This window comes from Salvelinus sp. IW2-2015, unplaced genomic scaffold, assembly GCF_002910315.2.
Source record: "Salvelinus sp. IW2-2015 unplaced genomic scaffold, ASM291031v2 Un_scaffold3234, whole genome shotgun sequence".
NCBI classification, from domain to species: domain Eukaryota; kingdom Metazoa; phylum Chordata; class Actinopteri; order Salmoniformes; family Salmonidae; genus Salvelinus; species Salvelinus sp. IW2-2015.
This window is the reverse complement of record NW_019944521.1, coordinates 20,862-28,616: the sequence shown is the minus strand read 5'-3', so window position 1 is coordinate 28,616 and position 7,755 is coordinate 20,862. Positions and strand designations below refer to the sequence as shown.

Here is a 7,755-nt window from a genome sequence, read left to right as displayed (position 1 = left end):
AGCTGACCAGGCTATGGGGACCAGGCTATTGGCACCAGGCTATGGGACCCAGGCTAAGGGACCAGGGTATGGGACAGGGTATGGGACCAGGCGCTATGGACCAGGGCTATGAGGACCCAGGGTATGGGACCAGCCTAGATTGGACCAGGCTATGCGGACCAGGGCCTATGGGACCAGGGTATGGGACCAGGCGTATGTGACCAGGCTATGGGACCAGGTATGGACGCGGTATGGACCCAGCTATACAGGGTATGATAGGTGGTTAGTATCAGCTTTAGTCTCAAAAATACACTGTGTCTATATATAAACAACAACAATAAACAAAACACATTCAACATTTTCAATTTCATATTTCTAAAATACAAATCTAGAATAATGTAGATATATACAATTCCCACAGTATTACGCGATACAAAACAGCATTCTTCAAAAAGTGAAGAATAAAGAAGAGGTCGGAGAAAAGGAAGAGTAAGAGGCTGTCTGGGTTCTTAATAATATATTGTTTTTTTTTTTTGGTCAAAATAAAGTACTAAATTTAATGTAAAAGATCCAGTTTAGACTGATTTGAGCGAATACGAAACTTCCACTTATGCCCGATTTCCTCTTGAAGTTAGGATTCACCTCATTGTGTGTTGAGAAAAGATGATTCCTTTCCTTCCAGTTTAAGAGCAGGAAGGGTTTGAACAGTAACCTCTTGCACTAGTTATGCAGAGTCCAGATGTGACGCAACACTGATTATAGTACTAGATCTGCTAGCTAAAGAGTCCAGATGAGAGCAAGAAGGTTTGAACCAGTAACCTCCTGCACTAGTTATGGCAGAGTCCAGATGTAAACCAACACTGATTATAGTACTAGATCTGCTACTAGAGTCCAGTGAGACGCAGGAGGGTTTTGAACCAGAACCTCCTGTAATTAGTCTGCAGTCCAGATGAGAGGCAGGGAGGGTTTTGAACCAGTAACCTCCTGCATTAAGATCTGGCAGTCCCAGATGAGAGGCAGGAGGGTTTTAAACCAGTAACCTATGTGGTATTGTTCTGCAGGTCCAGATGAGAGCAGGAGGGTTTTGAACCAGCTAACCTCGTGTATTAGTTCTGCAGTCCAGATGTCAACCCACACTGTTAACAGTATACAGAATTACAGTGTTTTTGAAATAGATTGATGAGGATTTTTCTTCCAGTTTGTGTGCAAAAGTTTAGGCCACAAAACCTCATAGCTTTAGACTAGAGCTACTACCAGTGTTCCAGGTGTGAACCAACACTGTTAACCGTAACCAGATGACAAGACAGCGGCGTGGAGGCGGAGCAGCCTGACGACCACCTGGATGCTTAGGTTCTGTCGTGGCCGTGGGCGTGGCTCTCTTTTCGAGGGTCTATGGTGGTGAGGCCCTACGCGTGACGTAACCGTCGATGACTACACGCACACAGCGGAGGTGGAGGAGACTGGACTGTGGTTGCTGAGAGACAAACACGAGACAGCAGGAGGATTGCTTGATGTTGATAGGAGTTATTCAGTAGATGATGAATAGGAGTTATGTTCATGTTAAATTTTAAGATTGGATAGGAGTTATGTTATGTTAGATTAAGATTGGATAGGAGTTACGTCATGTTAGATAAAGATTGGATAGGAGTTATGTTATGTTAGATTAAAATTGGATAGGAGTTATGTCATGTTAGATTAAGATTGGATAGGAGTTATGTCATGTTAGATTAAAATTGGATAGGAGTCATGTTATGTTAGATTCACCTTGGATAGTAATCAGTATGTTATGTCTGTCTGTGGGTTGAGAGAAGGTGTCACACATTCCCTGCCAACACACGTTCTCAGACTCTCCCTTGAAACAAATATTCTGTAATCTCAACGTGACTTTCCTCAATAAACAAATTATAAAAACTAAATATATTTTTATTTTATTTAGTCTAGTCTTAGCAATTTTGATTTAAATATCATTATGTCTTCGTCACATTTATGTCATTTGAATAATGATTTAGTCTAGTTATTTAGTAATTTTAGTCACATCACATTTGTATTTCTGCATTAACCCATATTAAACACAAATCACTGACTTCCATGTGCAGATACATAGCCATGTCCTACCAAAATACTGTCCAACATAACCTCCTATTCTCTTCCCAACAGCACAAATATGACAAACATATATATAAGAATAATATTATAGAAGTATGACCTGGCCAATTCCTAATTCAGACTACATAGATACATTACATACAAAACAAACGAGAGAGAGAGAGAGAGACTTGAGTTGCGTCCCTATGGTTAAAGTGGAATCCCAGTGCTTGAGGCCTGGTTCATGTGTTCAAGTCTCAGTTACTGTGTCCACATTAACTGAAGTTATTTACCCAGTCAGATATAGAGGAGTTATTTACCCAGTCAGATATAGAGGTGTTATTTACCCAGTCAGATGTAGAGGAGTTATTTACCCAGTCAGATATAGAGGGGTTATTTACCCAGTCAGATATAGAGGAGTTATTTACCCAGTCAGATATAGAGGAGTTATTTACCCTCCGATGTAGAGGGGTTATTTACCGAGTCAGATAGAGTCTGATGCATGAGGGAATTTAATTCAATACATTGTTGGCTATCCTTTCCCTTTCCTTTCTGTTTACCTAGGTTACTGGTAATTATACCATGTTGTAGCTTACTAATGAGGTAGCATGAACGAAACTAGGTGTAGTGTAGCCTAAACAAAAACACCCAGCCTCTCTAACTAGCATGCTGGTGGTGAACTGGTTAGCTACGGTGTAGTCAGAGAGTTGGGATCTAACTAAGAAGGCTGATGGTGACTGGGTTAGCTATCGGTGTAGTCATAAGAGTTGGGTATCTAAACTAACCAGGTGGTGGTGACTGGTTATTAGCTAAGCGGTGTAGTCAGAGAGTTGGGTTATCTTAACTAGCAAGGCTGGTGGTGACTGGGTTAGCTACGGTGTAGTCCAGAGAGTTTGGGCAATCTAAAACTAGCAGGCTGGCGGTGAACTGGTTAGCTACGTGTAGTCAGGAAGAAAGTTTGGGGTAATCTAACTAGAAGGCTGAATGGTGACTGGTTAGGCTACGGTGTAGTCAGAGTAGTGTGCCGTATCTAACTAGCCAGGCTGACGGAGACTGGGTTAGGCTACGGTGTAGTCAAGAGTGGGTAATCTAACTAGCCAGGCGACGTGACTTGGGTTAGCGTACGGGTGAAGGTCAGAGAGTTGGGTATCTAACTAGAATCGGTGACTGGGTTTAGCTACGGTGAAGTCAGAGAGTTGGGTATCTAACTAGATCGGTTGACTGGGTTAGCTTACGGTGAAGTCAGAGAGTTGGGTATTGCTAAAGCTAGATCGGTGACTGGTTTGCTAACGGTGAGTCAAGAGAGTTGGGTATCTAGACTAGATCTCGGTGACTGGGTTTTAGCTTACGGTGAAGTCAGATGAGTTGGGTATTCTAATCAGATTCGGTGACATGGGTTAGGCTACGGTGAAGTCAGAAGAGTTGGGTATCTTAACTAGAATCGGTGACATGGGGTTTAGCTAACGGTGTAGTCAGAGAGTTGGGTATCTAACTAGATCGGTGACTGGTTAGCTACGGTGTAGTCAGAGAAGTTGGGTATCTAACTAGATCGGTGACTGGGTTAGCTACGGTGAAAGTCAGAGAGTTGGGAATATCTAACTAGATCCGGTGACTGGTTAGCTACGGTGTAGTCAGAGAGTTGGGTATCTAACTAGATCGGTGACTGGGTTAGCTTACGGTGAAGTCAGAGAGTTGGGTATCTAACTAGATCGGTGACTGTGGTTAGCTACGGTGAAGTCAGAGAGTTGGGCTATCTAACTAGATCGGTGATCTAATTGGTTTAGCTACGGTGAAGTCAGAGAGTTGGGTATACTAACTAGATCGGTGACTGGGTTAGCTATAACGGTGTAGTCAAGGAGTTGGGTATCTAACTAGATTCGGGTGACTGGGTTAGCTACGGTGAAGTCAGAGAGTTGGGGTAATCTAACTAGACTCGGTGACTGGGGTTATGCTCGGTGTAGTCAGAGAGTTGGGGTATCTAACTAGAATCGGTGACTGGGTTAGCTTCGGGGTAGTTTCAGAGAGTTGGGTATCTAACTAAGCAGGCTGACGGTACTGGGTTAGCTACCGGTAAAGTCAGAGAGTTGGTAATCTAACAGATCGGTGACTGGTTAGCTACGGTGAAGTCAGAGAAGTTGGGTTATCCAACTAGAATCGGTGGACTGGTTAGCACGGTGTAGTCCAGAGAGTTGGGTTCTTAACTAGATCGGGTGACTGGGTTGCTACGGTGTAGCAGAGAGTGGGTAATCGTAACTAGCAGCTGACGGTGACTGGGTTAGCTAACGGTGGAAGTCAAGAGAAGTTGGGTATCTAACTAGACGTGAAACTGGGTTATGCTACGGTGTAGTCAGAGAAGTTGGGTTATCCGTAACTAGATCGGTGACTGGGTAGCTACGGTGTAAGTCCAAGAGATGTTGGGTATCTAAACTAGATCGGTGGACTGGGGTTAAGCTACGGCTGGAATGTCAGAGAGTTGGGTATCTAACTAGATCGGGTGACTGGGTTAGCTTACGGTTAGTCAGAGAGTTGGGTATCTAACTAGATCGGTGACCTGGGTTTAGCTTACGGTGAACGTCAGAGCAGTTGTGGTATCTAATGTGTACTGATCAGAGCTGGAGCGGAGCCTGTCTGAACACAATCAACGCTTGGCTCCCCCGCAGCTCACCAAGCTGATGTAGGCTGGAGTGTACTGGGTGTACTGGGACAGACCTCACTAACTCTAGTGCTGGTTCATCTGATAGATCAATACAACTCCTGATAAGCATGTGGTTTGTTTCCTCTCCTTCGTGTTGGAAGCCTATAAATTAATACCGGCTCATCTCAGCCTATTCAGCTGTCATGAAGAAGGTGAGGTATGGACTTGAATATACGAATGCCTGCTATTTTATAACGTAGTGTTTTAGTTTAAATAAACAAAATTGAATGCAGTAAGCACGAAAGTAATGCAGGTTGCTGGGCTTCGTCCTACTGAGACACGATGTCATCCTCGTGCTAGTTGCAGTTGATTCCCCCATTTGTTTATCGAAGCCCCCCCCCCCCCCAGTGATTATCAGCTACCACGTGGGTCTGACAGACGATTCCATTTCCTCAATAATGGTGCAAGCGAATTCTACTTAGATAAATGCCAATGAGTATGAATCCTGGCATTTAAGAATATCAACATTTTTTAATTACACAGACTTATATACACACATGTTTTGAAAAAAATGCCTTCTGTTAGAAGCACAAAGTCGGGTATTGGGACACGGCCGAATCATGGAGGCAGCACTAGTGGTGTAGATTTATCTTTCTCTTGCAGTGTAGCCGTAGTGGTTAGAGTGGAGGGGCGGCAGGTAGCCTATTGGTTAGAGCGGAGGCGGCGGCAGGTAGCCTAGGGGTTAGAGCTGTTGGACTAGCTAACCGAAAGGTTGCCAGATCGAATCCCCGAGCTACAAGGTAAAATCTGTCTTGCTGCCACTGAAAAAGAGGTTAATCCACTCTCTGTTCCTAGGCCGTCATTGTAAATAAGAATTAGTGCATATTGCAGTTAAACTAGCTGATAAATTAAATAAAGTTAGAAGGTAATAAGGCGATTTTAAAAAATGTTTTTATAAAAAGGACAAACACAATCGCTCAGTTTCAGCAGCACAGTAACTCCTGAATCTCTCCACCAAGGGGACAAGGCTTGATCAGTTCTCATTCGACTTTCCATTTTAGTAATTTATTTCATGTCAGAGTTCTACTTCAGTGGAAGTTCAGATTGATCCTGTACTAAAATTGAAAACTCTTTTTTCATAAAAACATTGACCATATTCAATCGACTTCTTTAATTGATTGAGTTAAAAACTGTCAGGTCCCAATCCACCTCTCTCCCTCCCCTCCCTCTCTTCCTTCCTCCCCTCTCCTCCCTCTTCCTCCCTCTCTCCCTCCCCTCCCTCTCTCCCTCCTCTTTTCTCTCTCCTCCCCTTCCCTCTTCCCGCTCTCGTTCTTTCTCCCCTCCCTCTTCCCGCTCTCCTCCCTTCCGCCTTCCCTCTCACCTCCCCTCCTCCTCTCCTCTCTCCCATCCCTCTTCCCTCTCTCCCGCCCATCCCCTCCTCACCTCTTCCTTGCTCTCACCTCCCCTCCCTCTTCCTCTCCCTCCTCCGCTCCCTCTTCCTCTCTCCTCCCTCCCCTCCCTCCCTCTTCCTTCCCTCCTCCCTCCCCTCCCCTTCCCTCTCTCCCTCCCTCTTCCCCCTCTCCCCATCCCCGCTCCTTCTTCCCCTCTCCTTCCCTCCCTCCCCCTCTCTCTCCCACTCCCTCTTCCTCCTCTCCCCTCTCCTTTCCCTTCCCCCACTCCCTCTTCTCATCCCTCTCTCCTCACCTTTTTCCCTCTCTTCCCTCCTCTTCCCCTAATCCATCCCTCCCTCTTCCCCCCCTCCCTCTTCCCTCTCTCTCTCCCCTCGCCTCTTCCCTCTCTCTCTCCCCTTCCTCTTCCCTACTCCCTTCCCTTCCTCTTCCCTCCTCTTCCCTCTCTCCCTCCTATGCTCCCTCTCTCTCTCTTCCCCTCTCCTCTTCCCTCCCTCTTTCCTCTCTCTCTCCCTCTCCTCTTCCCTCTCTCCTCCTCCTCTCCCCTCTCTCCCCTCTCCTCCCCTTCCCTCTCTCTCCCAGTTGAGAAGAACTGATTGTGAAAAAGCCCAAATCAATGTAACAGATCACCGTAGAAACGTGGCAGAGAATGTTTTAGTAATATAAGCAGTTATACAGACTAATGGTATGATACTTGATTATAATTCAAAACTATATAAATACCTGTATGATATAAATACCTGTATGACAATGTTTGTAATTTAGTATAAAAAATAATTCAGCAACATGTTTAGTGTTTTGTTGGTGTTTCCAGATAGGTGTGATTTACTTTCTAATAAAAATATTTTGGTAGAATCCTGTTTGTAATACCTGTCTGTTATTTTCTGGATGGAAGATCCAAACAGAACATCAGGCTCTACACCTGCATTGCGCTTGCTGTTTGAAGGGGTTTAAGGCTGGTTTTCCTGAACAGACACTTTGGAGATATCAGCTGATGTAAGAAGGGCCTTTAATAAATACAGATTTGATTTGATCAAGCTGGACATTGTCGTCTGCGTTCTGGAGCTCAAACAGGAGAGAGAGAGAGTTGCGGAGTGATGTTGGCAGAGAGAGAGTGGTGTCATGGAGAGTCGAGGCTGCAGTGGACCCACATGTCACATCGCTGTATATTCCTACTCCCACAACGCCACAAATTCTGTAATATTCCTCTCCCACACGCCACATCCTGTATATTCCTAACTCTACATGCCACAGTCCTGTATATTCTGACTCCAACATGCACGTCCTGTATATTCCTACTCCCACACTGGATAGGGTCACGCCACATCCTGCTATATTCCTACTCCCAACAACGCCACATCCTGTAGATTCCTAACTCCACACAGCCACATCCCTGTATATATTCCCTACTCTCACATGCCACATCCCTGTAAGTATTCTACTGCCCACATGCCACATCCTGTAATATTCATCAAACTGCTCACATGCCATATCCTGTATATTCCTACTACCCAACATGCCACATCCTGTATATTCCTACTCCCACAGTCACCATCCTGTATATTCCTAATGATCCCCACAACGCCACATCCTGTATGATTCCTACTCCCACACGCGCACCAGTCTCTGTATATTCCTACTCTCACA

General features: G+C 45.0%; 2 long non-coding RNA genes across 3 annotated transcripts in view; one reads left to right on the top strand and one right to left on the bottom strand.

Annotated features, from left to right (window-relative positions):
• The first annotated feature begins 2,325 nt into the window (after nt 1-2,325).
• LOC139025765 (uncharacterized) overlaps nt 2,326-7,755 on the top strand; it is a 7,940-nt gene continuing 2,510 nt past the window's right edge. The window contains exon 1 of the long non-coding RNA XR_011477388.1: nt 2,326-2,527. This is a non-coding gene — a long non-coding RNA (uncharacterized lncRNA). The remainder of the gene's footprint in view (nt 2,528-7,755) is intronic.
• LOC139025763 (uncharacterized) lies at nt 3,659-4,419 on the bottom strand. Of its 2 annotated transcripts, none has more exons than XR_011477386.1 (2): nt 4,392-4,419; nt 3,659-3,780 (listed from the first exon to the last, which is right to left on the bottom strand). It is a non-coding gene; the product is annotated as an uncharacterized lncRNA (long non-coding RNA). The 2 variants fall into 2 exon arrangements; XR_011477387.1 differs by lacking the exon at nt 4,392-4,419 and adding an exon at nt 4,006-4,039.